This window comes from Ailuropoda melanoleuca, chromosome X (assembly GCF_002007445.2).
Source record: "Ailuropoda melanoleuca isolate Jingjing chromosome X, ASM200744v2, whole genome shotgun sequence".
NCBI classification, from domain to species: Eukaryota; Metazoa; Chordata; class Mammalia; order Carnivora; family Ursidae; genus Ailuropoda; species Ailuropoda melanoleuca.
The window spans coordinates 24,738,022-24,756,305 of record NC_048238.1 but is presented as its reverse complement, the minus strand read 5'-3'; the positions used below and the strand labels follow the sequence as shown (position 1 = coordinate 24,756,305).

Genomic DNA, 18,284 nt, shown 5'->3' with positions numbered 1-18,284 from the left:
CGCCCCAACCGCTTATCTGCGGTTTCACTTTTGGGGATCTCTGTTACCCACGGTCTCAGTTATCTCTGGTTAAGCGCACTCTGGAAGCAGAAGATTTTCCTGACATATTGTCAGAGGGTCACTAGTAGCCTAAGGCTACATCTCAGTGCTTCCATCAGTCGCCTCACTTCAAATCACCATGTAGGCATTTCATCATCGCACATCATCACAAGATGAAGGGTGAGTACAGTATAATAAGATATTTTGAGATGATTCACATTCCTTTATTACAGTATATTGTTAATATAATTGTTCTTTTCTATTATTAGTTATTGTTATTAGTCTTGTACTGTGCCTCACTTAAAAATTAAACTTTATCAAAAGTATGTATTTACAGGGAAAAAATAGTATATATGCGGTTGGGTACTATCCACAGTTTAACACATACACTGAGGGTACTGGAATGTATCCCCCATGGGTAAAAGGGGGACTACTGTACACTAAAATCCACTAAATTATACACTTTAAACTAGTTAAAATAGTGAATTTTGGGTTATGTGATTCTGAGTAGAAATCCAAATGCATTCATGGACCTAACATATAAATTAAAATAATGAGTACCTCTCAAATGTTCTCCCACCCACCATTTCTTGGCAACCACTAATAAATTTTCTGTCTCTATGGATTTGCCTATTCTGGATATCTCATATAAATGGTATCATACAATAGCTGGTCTTTTGTGACTGGCTTCTTTCACTTAGCATGTTTTTAAGGTTTATCTATGGTGTAGCATGCAACAGTACTCCATTCCCTATAAAGTTTAATGAAATACTATTGAATTACATAGATAATTCTCAAAATAGAGTCATCAAAACCAAAGCACAATTACTGACTTTCATTTTTCTTTCCAGATATGGATTATCATATACAAAATATTGGGAAAACAACAGAATTTACATGAGCAGAGGATTAAATTGCATCAGTAACAACTCTCATGAATAAATTTGGAGAAATGGGCAATAGTTGCCATTGAAAAATGTGCCCACTATGAAAACAGGTATTGCTTCACATGACCAGCCCCTAAAAATAATTGAAATGAGCCTAACTGGAACCACAGGAATGTGCATATTAATGCGATATAGATAAAGAGATAAAGATTGAAAAAAATCAAATATATCAGTTCAAAGTCTATAGAGAAAAAGTGATTCAGAAGTGAAGGCACTTGAGAAGTTTCTAAATTTCAGTATGAAAAATCTATTAGAATGTTCGAGTTCTCCTTAAATATAAAAAAAATTATCTTACCTGTGATAGTGAAAGATCTGCAATTACTTTAAATGCCATTTTTTATAAACACCTCTGCATAAAATCTCTTCATAACACATATGAATAATAAGCTCATATACATTAATGTACCTACAGCTGTCATAAACTTCATTTATACGTAAGAGTAATATAGAAGGAAGCAAAATCATTCGTGAAATGAAAGGGCACAGAGCCCTACAGAGTTTCCACAATCACCACTGTAAAAATACATTAAATTATTACACATGATGATTATATTCTGGGCGATATTTTTAGTAAGGAATGAAAAAGAGAAAAAAGAAAACAATTGCTGAACGTTACAAGATCAGGGAAATCTCTTTTAAAATACAAACAGTCGGGGCGCCTGGGTGGCTCAGTTGGTTGGGCATCAGACTCTTGGTTTCAACTCAGGTCACAATCTCACCGTCCTGAGATTGAGCCCTGCATCAGGATCCATGCTCAGTGGGGAGTCTGCTACTCTCCTCCTCCCTCTCCCTCTGCCCATCTCCTCTCTATCTCTCTGCCACAAATAAATAAAAACATCTTTAAAAATACAAATAGCCAGTATTCTCACTGAAAAACTCAAATGAATTAGTTATTAATATAAAATTAAAAGAATACTGGGGGTTCACTTTGTCTTTTTAAGTTTTGCCAAGATTAAAAAAGTTGGTAATACCTAGGGTTCTTAATAGGTTTCCTCATGCAAAACACGAAGGAATATAAATTGGTAAAGACTTTTTGGAAGACAGTTTGGAAATCTTATTTGAAAAATTAAATGGACATGCCTTTTTATCCAGAAATTACACTTAGAGAAATTATTTCTAAAGATATCACATCAGGCACTTCCGTGTTTTGTAGATAACAAGGTGAAAAGTAAGTAAACGCTACACAAGAAAAGCACAAAAGAATTCCCCATTTGCGTTCCATTGCTTACCTCTTCTCCAAGGGTTATTTTAATTTTACAAAATAAAAGTATATATTTAAGTTTAAAACTGGCAAATGGAAGCTATGAATACACCTAAAACTGTGAGCTTAGAAAATTAGAAATTCAATTATTTACTTTACATGATAGGTAATTTTCATATGGTTACATATGGAGAGAAACAAAGTCTGAATTTTTATAAATAGATGTTATAGATAGGTGTGTTCCCCCACCCAAATAACAATTTGGGGTAATTTTTTTGGAAGGAAGAGCGGTAGGGCAATAGTTTCATATATAAGCAAGATAATATATTCTGTCTTTAAATATAAAGCTTTTATCTACTATTTATGATATATATATAATGCAAATTCTACATAGAATTCTAATCTTGTTTTCTGCACCCCTAATTTATTACGTGCAAATTAAAGGAATGTTGTAAATCTAGGATACATTATAAGGATAAGTTATCTTTATGCACTTTTATAGTAGTTTGGTTGATTTAGATGTCCTGGTATCATGCGTATTTTTTTTGCTAGCCTTGTGTTTATATTTTTCTATATAAAATTGCCATGTGCAATCTTCTACAAAAAAAATCACATCAAATGTACAAATATGATATAGCATGGTATTCATCACAGCATTATTTAAAATACAATATAGAAAAAGAAAGTAGGTATGTCACAGGAAATTGAATAATTAATTAAATAAATTATGCTATATACTTGAAAAGGATGATGTCTATTTATATTAATATGGAAATATGTCCACACTATGTTATCAAAGAACACGAACGGATAAAAGAAAGCATATAAAAATATTGTTAGCAAGATATATGAAAGGATATTCGTCTAAATGCAAATAGGAGTCACCTCTGTGGTGTGGGATTTTAGGTGATTTTTATTTTGTGCTTTAATCCATTCATTTTCAGTGGGCACTATCACCCCATGAGTGCAGAAATTAGTTCCTGGGGGGCAAAAAAAATCTTGGCTATTATAATAGTTTATGGCATACCAAAAGCCACAGTATATAAACAGATATACCATATACTCATGGTCTTAAAATCGCATGGGGGGGTGGTAAAAATCTGAATCTTTCTAAAAAGGATGGGAAACACTTTGCTTTAAACTATGTGTTTAAATATTCTACGTGTACAGTTTTGTTTAATCACACACACACACACACAGAGAACTATTTTTACTTTGAAAAACAGTCTTCTTTTATTTTGAGAAAAAATGGAAGGCTTATTACGTTTTATGAATATTTCTACCATGAATTACAAAAGTAGGCAAAAAATGTGTGGCTTAAAAAGTTAAGTCCTAGTAATTGCAGATAGATAAGGTATTTCTATGTCTTAGAATATTTATTAAAATCCTTTAAAAAATCTGTTTACATTGATCCAGATTCCTTTCCTGTAAACTTGAGGTCTAAATAATAGAAAAACTGTACCAGAGAATTAAACAGGCAAGGAAGAGTTTATGAAAGGCAATTGCATTAGGGGAGAGAGACAGAACTCAACTCCATCAAAACAAAAGGTGAAAGAGATTTTAAGCACTGAGATAAGCTAGTAGAAAAGTACTGGAGGAAGGGATTGGACACTGGGGGAAGGGATTGGTCAATGTAATTAGGCTATGTGTGTTTGCTAATTGACGCACTTATCGAAGTTAGACTCCTACTTCCACATAGAGACTACAGAGAGGGTGCCTTAGCTTCCTTGATGACTACATATCAAACGGAAGGTCCCAAGTCTTAGAGAAAGACACCTCTGAGACTTAAAACTGGCAAGAGACTTGGAAATGATTTATACCCCAAAGGGGAAGGAACGAATTGACAATTTCAAGTTTTCTAAAGTTAACGCTCTAAGAACACGGAGATGAGGGACCTATAGTGATGAAGAAATCTGTCTGAAGTTAGCCAAGCTGAGGGAACATTAAGGCTGTCTTCGTCAATAAACATTCTGGAAAGTGCTGTTCTTTATAAGGCCCCTAAGTTACCTTGTAGTTTACTAAAATTTCTTTTTATTGTTATCCTACAGCTAAAATTAATGCAAGACAACAGAGTGACTCCAAAAAGAGCAGTTAAGTGCTATCTATCTATCATCTATCTATCTATCTATCTATCTATCTATCTATCTATCATCTATCTATCTATCTATCTATAAAACCTGAGGGGTAAAAAAAACTGTAATTTTTAAAAAGCGACACAAGATATTGGTGAATTAAAATTGGAAGTAAAATATTTTAAACCTTAAAAAAATAGCACATGCACATTTAGGGGGACTCCATCTAATTCCCACAAGTGATGACTTATTGTGGTAGTTAGTATTGAGCATAATAGTCCTTATTAGGAAGACTTAACTTTTCCTCTCTTTTCCTTATCCACCAAACCCTTGCTAACCTTTTTGTTTTTTTAGAGAGGGAGAGGAGTGCAGGGCAGGGTGGGGGCAGAGGGAGAGGGGGAGAGAATCTCAAGCAGACTCCACCCTGAGACCATGACCTGAGCTGAAATCAAAAGTCAGACACTTAACTGACTGAGCTACCCACGTGCCCCAACAATTCTTTCTAATTAAGATAAGAGTAGCAAATTAAGATAAGAGTAGCAAAAGGGGTATAACATTAGCGAAAGGAAGAAAACTGCAGAGAATGAGAGAGTGTTTAAGAGATTTTCTCCTATTTAATCATTAAATGTGTAATTTATAATTTTATTAATGCTTTAGACATATGCTTACATGATGTGAAAGAAAATATCAAAAGACCAGGAATGATATTTTCTTGATTGCAAGTAGATAACTGAATAGTTGTGTGCTGATAATTATGGGCTGGTATGTTCACTACTGAGAACCATGAGGAATGTGGAGTACCTTTTTTTATGTGTGTGCTGCAGCAAAATTAAATCTACTGGATGCATAACTTGAAGAATCTTGCAGTTCTATCTAGTTCTCAGCTCCCTATAGCAATTTATTTGCAATATTCTATATGCTTTTTTATTAACATGGCCTTAAATTGAGAAAAGGAAAATGTGAATTTCGAAGTTACTGTGGCGAAGTGCATTCAAGTCAGACTTCACACACTGTAAAATCTGAACACTCAAATGCAAAATTGCTGAAAACATCTCAAGGCTTCAGGACAGTTCATTATGGCAGGCTCTGCTGCCAATGTGATCTTGAAAGCCACAGAAAAAGTGCATTGTGTTATATTTTAAGACTGCATCATAATTAAGTGCTACTGCTGTGTTTGTGGCTTCCAGAATAGTTATTAACAGCACTCTGTCAGATAATTAGAAACATAGGTCATGCAGATATTTCTTTTAATTTGCTAGAATTCACACCCTAGTATAATTGTTCTATTTTCTTTATATTTGGGGATGGCATTTTTAGTACGAAATTTATATGTCTAACATCTTGTTAGTGAACAAATCTACACATTTACCAAGAGTTTCTCTTCTGATCTTTCAAACCTTAGCTGCCAGGAAATGAAAATACAGAGTATATACATATACACATACATATATACATGAAATGCAAACATGGAAGGTATGAATTAGATATATATATAAACACACATTTTACTTATCATGTAGATACAGACCACATCATATAGATGTGTATGTGTATATCTACACACCTATATAATACATATATAGGTGTATATATGTACATATATATACACACACACATATAATGTAAGAGGGAGAGAGCACTCTGTAAGTCATACCATAAATTTTATATAGAAATCTAGACTAATTAGCCTTCTTCCATATATTGTTCCTTTGAACATTAAACACACTTGAAACCTAACAAAGGTTTGTGTATCCTAGTAGAAAAGTCAATCTGTGGTTTCCTAAAACGACAGGTGTCTGAGGTTTCTGAGTATACATTATCTCCCCAGAACAATGTTTTCCTTGATTGTTTTTGTCTGCTTGGAAACATATCTACCCCTAATGGGGAAGAGCAGTGCCTGTACTCCTCAAAGGCTGTCCACCTGGTAGGAGGATTATTATTTCATAAAATGTTCTCATCACTTTCCTCCTTTGCTACAGTGACTGTTCTCTAACGTTGCTTATTTTTCATATTTGAGACAAGGGCTGGGCATATGGGTGGTAAGGGGACTGCAGGGAGTTTGTGGTATTTTCACTATTCCATGTTCACAATATACCCAACCACAAATATTTGGAACAAAATGACTACGTGAGTCTCTCCCCCAGGCCCTAGGTCAGTATGCATTTAAAGATATGGCTTAAAACACAGTCGAATCTTCACTTAGATGTTAAAAGACAAGTCTTTGTGTAAATAAATGACTGATATAAGGTTCATTTCCATTCCTGAGGAACATAAAGACAACAGTTTCGAGCATTACAACACTAAAGTGGAGTCTAGGGATGCGTTTGGGATTCTTCGATAAATAGTCTGATCGGGTCCAAGGAGGTTAGATTTGGAGAAACAAGAAAGTAACTCAACTGATATCTGAAGAAAAGAACAGAGGTTCATTTTGCTTCATCTCTCTTCCCTGGCTTCCTTTGCTTTTTATTTTCAGAAGTGCTATCATTGAAAATGCCTCCGGGGTGTAAAAGGAATAGAGGAAAAGGAAGGGATTGGGTAGAAATTCCAGATACCAGTGAACTTTGAGGCAAAGATACAGAAAGAACAGATGGAAATACCAAGATACAGAAGGAGGGAAGGAAGTTAACAAAGTTCTTCTCAAATGGTTATTTGTAAGCACTGCTTGTATTTTAAAATGAAAATGTTATATTGTCAAGATTCTATCGCTTTTGAAATTCATTCGGTGGCTGTGAATTCAGGGCCTGTTGTGTGTCAGGCTCTGAGGACCCTGTCCTCATGTCCAGAGAGGCACACAGACTCTATGTCCTTACTACTCGGTGCGTGCTTTGGGGACTGCAGCATTGGCATCATCCTGACTCAGAATTTGCATTTTCACAAGACCCCCTTTTCATTCTTATGCACACCGAACATCTGAGAAACACTACTTTAAATATATAACTATAAAACAGTGTGAAACAAACATGCCTTGGACATCATGAGAACACAAAAAAGGGGAGCCACTTATTTTGAGGACTAAAGAAAGACTTCACCTGGAAGGTATACATTAGACCTGAAGAACATACTGGAATTAATCAAGTGAACGTCTGTGGTGAGGGTGGACAATGATCTGGGCAGAAAGAATACTCCTTGCTATGTGATCGAGAAAGCTTAGTTTGGCTGGATGGTAAAGTAAAATATGGCAAACGGATGATGTTGGGCGGGGAGGGGTGTAAGGTGAGTGAGGTGTAATGATTGATTGGATTGACTAAGGATTTGGGATTTTATCCTTTGAGTAATGTGGAGTGAATTACTGATGGTTTTTAGGCATCTGGTTTTTGCAAGGTGGAGTATAGTTTTGATCTTAGTACACAGGACCCAGTTTCTTCAGGCCTGGGGTTGTGTAAATTTATCTTAGTTATTTCTTTGTTTCAGAAATACAGAAGAAATCAGTATAGTCCTTAGAGTCTTACATTGTTTTTACTCATTTTGTGCTCTAGAATGGAAATATTTTCTTTTCAACAGAGCAAAAATCAGTACGTGTCTGTGTGATCATTTTTCTAATCTCTATGAACTGGAGAGAGGCCACTATTTGCTCTTCTATGCTCAGCTTCAAGGCAGCAAGAGACAAAAGTCATAGCAACACAGAGGATACAGTGGAACTTCTAAATGAATTTAGTTTAATCTTTTAGATTTAAAATGTTTAATTCTCTGAGATCTGTTTCTTACAGAAGGAGATCAATAATAAAAATAGCCAAATCCGAGCATGAGAACACCTGCCAGGCTACCCGATGCATGATCTTCATCGTTCTGAGAAGTAAAAGTCATTTAAAACAATAAGAACTTTTGTCAGTGCGTGAGTGTGAGTGCATATGCATATGCATGTGTATTTATAAAAGTGACAGTGGATAATTGGGGACTTGTTGATGGATGAATGAGATGGGAGGTTATGTGCATGTATGACAGATTAATCAGTTATGAGCAGTGATGGAGAGGTTTCACTATGGACCTTTATAACTATGAAGATTTCTACACTTGAACTGAACTCAGAATAAAATAAAATAAAATAAAATAAATTTAAGATCATTTTCAATACAATTTTCACAATATCTTATGCAATCCCTGCTTCAGACCTTTAAACTCAGGCTGAATAATCTACAAACACATACTTCCCAGAGCATAAAGTTGTCACAAACTTCAAGGGCTATTTTTTTTTAAGATTTTATTTATTTATTTGACAGAGACACAGCCAGTGAGAGAGGGAACATAAGCAGGGGGAGTGGGAGAGGAGGAAGCAGGCTCCCAGCGGAGCAGGGGGCTTGATGCGGGGCTGGATCCCAGGACCCTAGGATCAGGCCCTGGGCCGAAGGCAGACGCTTAACGACTGAGCCACCCAGGCGCCCCACTCCAAGGGCTATTTAAAGCCTGTGCTGAGGCAAGTGAGTGCTACTGCCAATACTCCGACACACCACAGCCTTCAATAACTTTTACTTCAATCTAGATTTGAATTTCTAGGAAAGAACCCTGTTTTTGTGACTTCGTCCTTTCCTTGTTATTTCTTTGTTGACCTGTTGGATCTCTGATCCCAGTTCACACCTATCAACATGTATTTTAGACAAGAAAACTCAGGCTCCCTCCGCTCAGGCTCCATGGAGCCCAACTACCATAGGGAGCAAGTGAGCCAAGGCACTGATAACATCTCCACCTTCCATACAAATGGGAAATATGAGGAACTCTTTCTTATATTTTAATAATCCTGATTCTTCATATGAGGGCAATTATATACAAATTCTTTACTTATTTTGTTATAAAAGATTATTTTTTAAGAGTAGTTTTAGGTTCACAGCAAAACTGAAGGGAAGGTACAGAGAATTCTCGTATCTCCCTCCCCGCCCCCCACACACAGCCTCCCCATCATCAACATCCCCCACCAGAGTCACACATTTGTTACAGTTGATGAATCTACACTGACACATCAAAATTACCCAAAGACCATAGTGTACCTTAGGGTTCACTTGGTATTATACATTCTTTGAGTTTGGACAAATGTATGACATGGTATCATACAGAGTATATTCACCGCCCTAAAACTCCTTTGCCCTGTCTATTCATCTCTCATTTCCCTACCCTTAATCCTGGCAACCACTGTTTTTCTTTTTTTTCTGTCTCCATAGTTTTGCCTTTTCTAAAATGTCATATAGATGGAATCATGCAGTATGTACCCTTTTCAGACTGGCTTCTTTCACTTAATAATATGCATCTAAGTTTCCTCCATGTCTTTTTGTGGCTTGATAGCTCATTTCTTTTTAGAACTGAATGATATTCCATTGTCTGACTGTACCACAGTTTATTTATCCATTAATCTACTGAAGGATGTCTTGGTTGCTTCTTATTTTTGGCAAATATGAGTAAGATTGGTATAAGATCTGTGTGCAGGTTTTTATGCGGACAAAAGCTTTCAATTCCTCTGGGTAAATACCAAGAAGCACAATTGCTGGATCATATGATAAGAGTATGTTTAGTTTTGTAAGAAACCATCAATTGTCTTCCAAAGTGGCTCTACCATTTTGCATTTGATCCTACCAGCAATCAGTGAGAGTTCCAGTGCCTCCAGACCTTTGCCAGCACCTGGTGTTAGTGTTCCGGATATTGGCCATTCTGATAAATATGTAGTGATATCTCACTGTCCCTTTTAATTTGCATTTCTCTGATGACTTTTATGTGGTACATCTTTTCATATGCTTATTTGCCATCTGTACATCTTCTCTGATGAGGTATCTGCCAAAATCTTAGGCCCATTTTTAATCAGGTTTTTGTTTTCTTATTGTTCAGTTTTAGGAGTTCTTCATATATTTCAGGTAACATTTCTTTATTAGATATGTCTTTTGCAAATATTTCCCCCTAGTTTTGTGACTTGTCCTCTTATTCTCTTGACGTTATCCTTCTTAGAGGGGAATTTTTAATTTTAATGATGTCTAGCTTATCAATTCTTTCTTTTCATGGATCATGCCTTTGGTGTTTTAGTTGAAAGGTCATCACCAAATCCAAGGTCATCTAGATTTTCTCCAGTGTTATCTTCTAGGAGTTTTACAGTTTTGCATTTTACATATATGCTTGTAATACATTTTGAGTTAATTTATGTGAAGGATTTAAGGTCTGTGTCTAGATTCATCTTTGCCTGTGGATGTCTGTTCCAGTACCATCTGTTGGAAAGACTAACTTTACTCCATTGTTTGCTTTTGTTCCTTTGTCAAAGATCAGTTGGCTCTATTTATCTGGGTATATTTCTGGTATTTCTATTCTGTTCCATTCTTCTAGTTGTCTATTCTTTCACCAATAGCACAGTATATGGATTACTGTAGTTTATAGGAAGTACTGAAGTCCTGTAGTATCAGTCCTTTAGTTTTGTTCTTCTTCAAAATTCTGTTGGCTCTTTTAGTCTGTTTGTGTTTTTTTTTTTTTAAGTTTTCCAAAACCCAGTTGCCAAAGATGCCATCCTGTCCTCTTAGATCAAATACAAATTTTATTTTAGGAACTCAGAGAAGTTTAAAGATCGACACAAAAGAGTTTTCCCAATTGATGTTTTACAAAATTACTTGTGAATTCAATTTTGAGTAAACTAATGTCCTAGTTCTCTGTAGTTTTCTTTAGATTAAACTGACAGAAGAGTATGGTGGAACAAAGAATATATACACATATATAATCAATCCTACTGCTGGAGCACACAAAGTCATACTGAGATACTGAGTTGGGCTATTTGTTTTGAGTTTTTAAGAAAGAGAGCATAGTTCATTGTCATCTCAATTGTTTTCTTCTATAACCACAACTAACATATAAAAATGATGGCTATGGGGGTGCCTGGGTGGCTCAGGCGTTAAGCATCTGCCTTCGGCTCAGGGCGTGATCCCAGAGTCCTGGGATCGAGCCCCGCATCAGGCTCCTTCACTGGGAGCCTGCTTCTTCCTCTCCCACTCCCCCTGCCTGTGTTCCCTCTCTTGCTGGCTGTCTCTCTCTCTGTCAAATAAATAAATAAAATCTTTAAAAAAAATGATGGCTATGTAGTTCTTTTAAATACCTTACAAATATTAATTGATTTAATCTTCACAATGATCCTATGATGAAGATATGATTGCCTTCACTTTTCAGATTAAGAAACAAGGTCAAAGAGTAGTTAAATAATTTCCCCAAGGCCACATAGTTATTAGGTAGCAGAACTGTTATTGATTAGCCTTGAAAATGTGAGTGATTGATTCAGAGTGGAAAGGTTTAGGAGATTTTTTAAATCAAGGAGGTCTGGGTTCAAAATTGGGCTCAAGGACTAAAGTACAAACTCTTGGGCATAGTGATTAAATTCTGTTAACTTCAATTTCTTCATCCCTAAAGTAGAAACCATATCCCCCACTAATAAGTTCCTGGGAAGATGAAAAGAGGTAAGGATGTGAATGTTCTTACCATTGGTCCAGAGGCACAGAATAGATTCAAAAGAGGTTAACTGCTTTTATTATTACATTATATTTCCAATAAAATCTCTGTTGGTTGTAGCAATCAGCACTGCTACATAAACAATGCTCTCTAGATGAACTTAGTTTGATTATTTACATGTCAAATAGGTAACAATATTTTCAGTAAAATTTTCAACCATGTATTATGTACACTCTGGTTCATTAGACTGAATGTACTGAAGCACAAGATATCATTAGGAAGAACAATGGTGGTTGTGAACAATAGAAATAAATGCAAACGTAGAGCTGGTTAAAGGAAGGAGAGGTAAATGCCTGTTGAATTCAGCAATTGTCCTTAACTTTAGAAGGCTAAACTGTACTTGTGGGAATGGCTGAATGCAACTCAGGGATGCTTTTAAGGACTAAAGTGGCAAGCATTTTCCACCTACCGCTCATACCTTAAGGCCTGCCATAATCTCATTTATGGCAGAATGAAACCTGAAAACCTGGGCCTATAAAGACGGCAATATTAAGTTGACCCATTCCTACACAAGAGAAAGCACATAAAGCAGTGGGCCCCCCTTCCACCCTGACTGGCTGAGTTTTTTTCATTTTTATTCTCTGCATCCAGAACCTTCCCTGTTAACTGTCATTTTCTTTTGTTCAGTTCCATTGACTGCTGCTATTGCCAATGCACCACTGCCAAATTCAGATTTTCTAGTATTCTATGTTCATCTTTCTGTGTCCCACAACTTCTCTCATATGTGTTTGCTGAGTAGATTGTTTTTGGGAAGTAGAAAATCACTGTATGTCTCCTCTCCCTTGTTCCAGCAGTTTTAAGCCCCCTCTCTCTCTGAGTTAAAGAAACAGTTTTAAGGAATGAAAAGAGGTTGGGCCAGCTACTGGGAGACATGGAGTTTATGACTTACAGCCCCAGTTGTACGTCTTACAACCACTGTGACAAAGTTACTTGCCCTCTGAGGAGTTCAAATTCCTTATCTATAAAATGGGAGAATTGTACCTGTGTCATTGGATGGTTGTGAGGATTATTTCAATGGATTGACAGATGTAAGGTGCTTAGAACAGGGCCTGGCACTCAGAAAGCTACTATTATTATTTATTAGTATAATCCTTCTTCAAAATCTTCACATCCTGACTAAATGAAACTCCTCTCATGCACATCTCATTCGTTAGGGAGTCCTCACTGATTTTTTATTCCCACACTCCTGACAATGTTGAAATTCACCCAAGTCCTATGATCCTAGAAAACAACAAAGTTTAAGAAACTCCCCCCTCCTTTATTGTTCCAGGCAACAGCTTACTGTAAAAATCTACCCTCCCCCTTATGACTTAGATAAAACTCATGGATGCTCCTTTGTTTACCTATGACAAGGCCAGATGCAGACCCTCTAAATTCCTACCTTTACTTCATAAATGATAGCTAAGCTGCTGTCCACAGGGATCAGCCAGAAAAAAATGCTTATTAGCCATAACTTGGGGAAGATTCTCTTCTTCCAGGCCCCCAACTTTGACCTCCCCTCATCCTGAGCCAGCATACAGCCATTCCTTAATAGGTCTTCCACAGACTAGGCTGGCCTCAGGATAGAACTTTCTCTGATGTGCTGTCCCATCATGCCACTCCTGTTCACCATTTCCCCACACCCTGTTCTTGCTAGCTTTGTTTTCTTCTCCCGATAAAAGAAAAACTCCTTTTGCCTAAATCCTGAGACCTTTGTACATCTTATACTCAGAATGGTCTCCCTATTGCAATAGCCCCTCTCTTTGCAATAATCCATCTAAAGAAAGGCCTTAAAAGTTTAGTTTAAAAAAATTTTTTTTGACATTTCCATGTCCAAATTCCTGCTCTCCTTGAAGGAGGATTTCAAATTCCATGTGCAGAAAACTTTCCATGACCATCCCAGAATTCCCACAACGATTTATGATCCATCTCTTTTATACTGAACTTTTTATTTTGTATCCTATTATGTGCATAATTTATTTCTTCTGCTTGATGATAACTGCCCCAGGAGATCTCTGCTTAATTCATTCTTTGATGTATCACAGTGCTTAGCACATTACACAAATAAGAACTTGGTTTTTATAAAGTGAAAGAAGAATGGACTTAGTGCATCTACAGAATCTATCAAATGGTAGATGGTAAAATGCAATCAACAAACAGGGCACTCTAAGTTATTATGTCATCTATGATACAGTTGAAATCAGGTAAAATATACAAAGTGTTAGGAATGATGCACGCAGTAGGCATTCAATAAGTGCTAGTTTTCATCATCATCATCATCAGAATCCTCTTTTCTTTTCATCTGCATTAAAGAGATATTCTCTTTATAGAGAACACCCAAATTACATAATTACTACAGCTGAAACTGACCAGGGAATATTAATTGCTTTTTTTCTTTCTTATATAATATTTTTTGAAATATAATTTCACTATGGTTTGTATCACACTAATGAAAACTGACTGTGGCAGTTCTGGTGTCAAACAACCCCTCGATACAAGGATAGATGTGTAGCTAACTTATTGCTGCTTTTTTCATTTTGTTGTTCCTCTATATGCCAGAGGGAAGAAACAAGTTTTTCTTGAGAGTCTATTACATGCTATGTCCTGTACTGGGTACCTAAATATAATTAAACTCTCATCACTGTGAGAAGTTAACTTGCCCATGGTATCATTTTAGGAAAAAAAAATCCAGGTTTAGATTATTACCTGCACATTTAATAAGCATTTCTTGAAGGAATGGATAATGGTTTATTGGCTTTTAGAGATTCTGCTCTTTCAAGAAGAGCTGGCTGCCCTCCCCCACACTATGAAGACATATGCCATTCAGAAAACTTGCTAACATCAAAACAGTGCTAACTTTTAAATATTTTATTGCATTAGAAAGTTTTAGCCCTGGGGCACCTGGGTGGCACAGTCGTTAAGCGTCTGCCTTTGGCTCAGGGCGTGATTCCCGGCGTTCTGGGATCGAGCCCCACATCAGGCTCCTCTGCTGGGAGCCTGCTTCTTCCTCTCCCACTCCCCCTGCCTGTGTTCCCTCTCTCGCTGGCTGTCTCTCTCTGTCAAATAAATAAATAAAATTTAAAAAAAAAAGAAATTTTTAGCCCTGAAAGGAGCCACAGAGTTCCCTGGGATACAATTTAGAGTTAGGAAATTTGCCTAACCCAGGTTGGAAGAAGGACCATAACTTGAAGTCACCTAACTCTAATCCACACTCTTTCCACTATATGGCACTGCCTCACATAATTTATAAAATCCTTTCCTTATCATTTTCTGGATATTTGAGTTGTTTCGAGTATTGTACCATTACAGATAATACTGTGAAGAGACAGCTTAATAACAATTGCTTCCATCCCTCCCTCCCTTTATCTCTCTCTCTCCCTCTAAGATTAATGCTTAGGAAGCACTCCCTCCTCAAGGAGATCAGGCATATATTTCCTTTTCATGTTGTCTCCTCTCTTGCTGCCTCCTTTGTCATATTTATTTATTTATTTTTCTATAACTCTCTTCTTTTTTTGGGGGGGTGTGTCTTCTGTCAGTATTGGTCTTCTAAGCTGTCTTGGTATTCTATTTATTTTTTCACACTGTAGTACTTTGTGAACATTCCGATTTTAAAATACTCTGCTACGTATTTTATAAATGAATTGCCATACCTCGATGTTTATAGCAGCATTATCAACGATAGCTAAATTATAGAAATATCCAAATGTTCATCAACTCGTGAATGGATCAAGAAGTTATGGTATATAGTATACAATGGAATATTACTTAGCCACGAAAAAGAATGAAACCTTGTCACTTGCAATGATGTGGGTGGAGCTAGAGAGTATTACGCTAAGTGAAATAAGTCAGTCAGAAAAAGACAAATACTATATGATTTCACTTATATGTGGAATTTAAGAAACAAAGCATGAACATAGGGGAAAAAAGAGATAGGAAAACCATAAAATAGACTCTTAACTATAGAGAACAAACTGAGGGTTGCCAGAGGGGAGGCAGGTGGATGGGCTAAATGGGTGATGGGTATTAAGGAGGGCACTTGTTATAATGAACACTGGATGTTGTATGGAAGTGACGAATCACTAAATACTACTTCTGAAATTAATATTACACTATATGTTAACTGGAATTTAAATAGAAACTTGAAATTTAAAAAAGCAAAAAAAAAATATAAATGAATCACCAGACTATACAAGCTTTTAAAAACACTTCAGTTGACCCTATATAAGGAAAATTATGTTGTGCTGACTTTAAAATATCATTTGAACTACTGTGAAGAAATAATAACTATTATAGCTCATTAGGATTATTACACATTAATTTGAGAATAATGAATATACAAAGAATTTTAAACAAAATAGTTCCATTTTAAATTATTTTATGCATAAGCTGAAAGCCCTAAAATAAATACTTGAATAACAGGTTTATGATTATGACTAAAATAACATTTAGCTGAGTTATTTACAATAGAATACATTCATACAATACAATTTAGCTTTTGTTTATTCAACATTTCAAAAAGGGCTTATTAATCATCTTCTACCATGTGCTAAATAATGCAGAATTACTGACAAAACCAAAACAAACAAGATGAAGTCTTACCTCAAGTAAATTAGAAGCCATTGAAAAACAGTGTCAATAAATCCCAATAGCCAAATAAGCACAGAAGAAACAATGCCAGAAGCAATGTGACCTCTAGGGAAGAAGGGACTGTCCTGATCTAGAAGGAAAGCACTGAATGAGGACAGGTGGAGATGGGTTTTTGAGCTGTACCTTGAAAGACAGGTAGACTCTGAACAGGCAGAGATCTGGTATGTTTGCAAAGCAGATGGAAGAAAAAAAGTATAGGAAGAAGCATTCGGATGCAAAAGTGGGAGGTGTATAGCTTAGCGGTTTCCCTTTGAGGTCTTTCATGACCTGACAATAAACATCTCTTTTATTCATATGACTCTGTATCAGCAAAATGTGCTTAACTGTGTTACTTAGGATAAGGCTAGCTGCTATAAAAATAAACTTCATGATTTCCCTGGTTTAACTTACAGGGTGGTCATTTCTCCCTCCCAGAAGTATGCAATGAGTGTCCTTCTGGTCAGTAATCAGCTTTCCCCCATGATGTGATTTAGACAGCAGGGCTCCTTCCCTCCACTGGAGCCTAGGCATTCTCTGCCTCTAAGCAGTTACTGGGCGAAGAACGGGAGAAAGAATACTCATTTCTTCGCTACTTTGGCTCAGAAGTGACAGTTCCTCGTTTTCCTTGCATTCATTAGTGAGAACTAGTCATGTGGCTCTACCAGAAGCAACAGGGGCTAGAAGATACCCAGCTGACCCTTGAACAACACAAGTTTGAACTAGATATGTCTAATTACATACACAGTTTTTAAAGTAAAGTACTATAAATACACTTTTTCTTCCTTGAAATTTTCTTAATATTTTTTCCTCAAGCTTACTGTATTGTAAGAATACAGTATATAATACATATAACATACAAAATATGTGTTAACTGGCACTTGATATTACTGGGAAGGCTTTTGGTCAACAGTAGCCTGTTAGTAGTTAAGTTTCTGGAGAGTCAAAAGTTACCCACAAATTTTTGACTGTGCAGGAGGTCAACCTACTGAATGAAAGAAGATACTTGCAAATGATACATCTGATAAGGACTTAGTATTCAAAATATATAAAGAACTTACACAACTCAACACCAAGAATACAAATAATCCAGTTAAAAATGGGCAGAGGACCTGAATAGACATTTTACCAAAGAAGACATAAAAATGGCCAATAGATACATGATAAGATGCTAAATATCACCCATTCAGCAGAAATGCAAATCAAAACCACAATGAGCTATATCACCTCACACCTGTCAGAATAACTAAAATAAAATAAAAAAAAAAACACACAAAAAACCCGCAACAAAACAAGTAAGTGTTGGTGAGAATGTGGAAAAAGGGAAACCTCACACACATAAATTGGTGCAGTCACTGTTGAAAACAGTATGGAGGTTAATTATCTTAAAAAATTAAGAAGAGAATTGCCATATGATCCAGTAATTCCACTACTGGATATTTACCTAAACAAAACAAAAACACTAATTCAACACTAATTCCAAAAGATATTTGCACCTCTTTGATTATCATAGCAGTATTTACAATGGCCAAGATATGGAAACAGTTCAAGTGCCCACCCACAGATGAATGGATAAAAAAGACGTAGTATACATACATGATGGAATAGTACTCATCCATAAACGGAATGAAATCCTGCTGTTTGCAACAATGTGGATGGACCTACAGGGTATAATACTAAATGAAATAAGAGAAAGACAAATAGCAAATGATTTAACTCATATGGAAGTTAAGAAACAAAACAAGAGATGAACAAAAAAGCCAAACTCATAAATACAGAGAACAAACGGGCGGTTGCCAGAGGGGAGGTAGGTGGGGGATGGACAGAACAGATAAAGGGGATTAGGAGCACACTTATGGTGATGAATAGTGAGTAACGCATAGAAGTTTTGAATCACTATATTGTATACCTAAAACAAATATAACAAAGAAATACAATAAAAAACCCACACACATTACAGGTAAA

The 18,284-nt window shown here is 36.2% G+C and overlaps 1 protein-coding gene and 2 non-coding genes across 4 annotated transcripts in view; 2 read left to right on the top strand and 1 right to left on the bottom strand.

Annotated features, from left to right (window-relative positions):
- IL1RAPL1 (interleukin 1 receptor accessory protein like 1) overlaps nucleotides 1–18,284 on the bottom strand; it is a 1,333,324-nt gene that overhangs the window by 516,893 nt on the left and 798,147 nt on the right. The window lies entirely within an intron of this gene.
- Nucleotides 7,972–8,051, top strand: LOC117797569. Its single transcript, XR_004622576.1, has one exon. It is a non-coding gene; the product is annotated as a small nucleolar RNA U2-19 (small nucleolar RNA).
- LOC117797568 lies at nucleotides 8,215–8,284 on the top strand. Its single transcript, XR_004622575.1, has one exon. It is a non-coding gene; the product is annotated as a small nucleolar RNA U2-30 (small nucleolar RNA).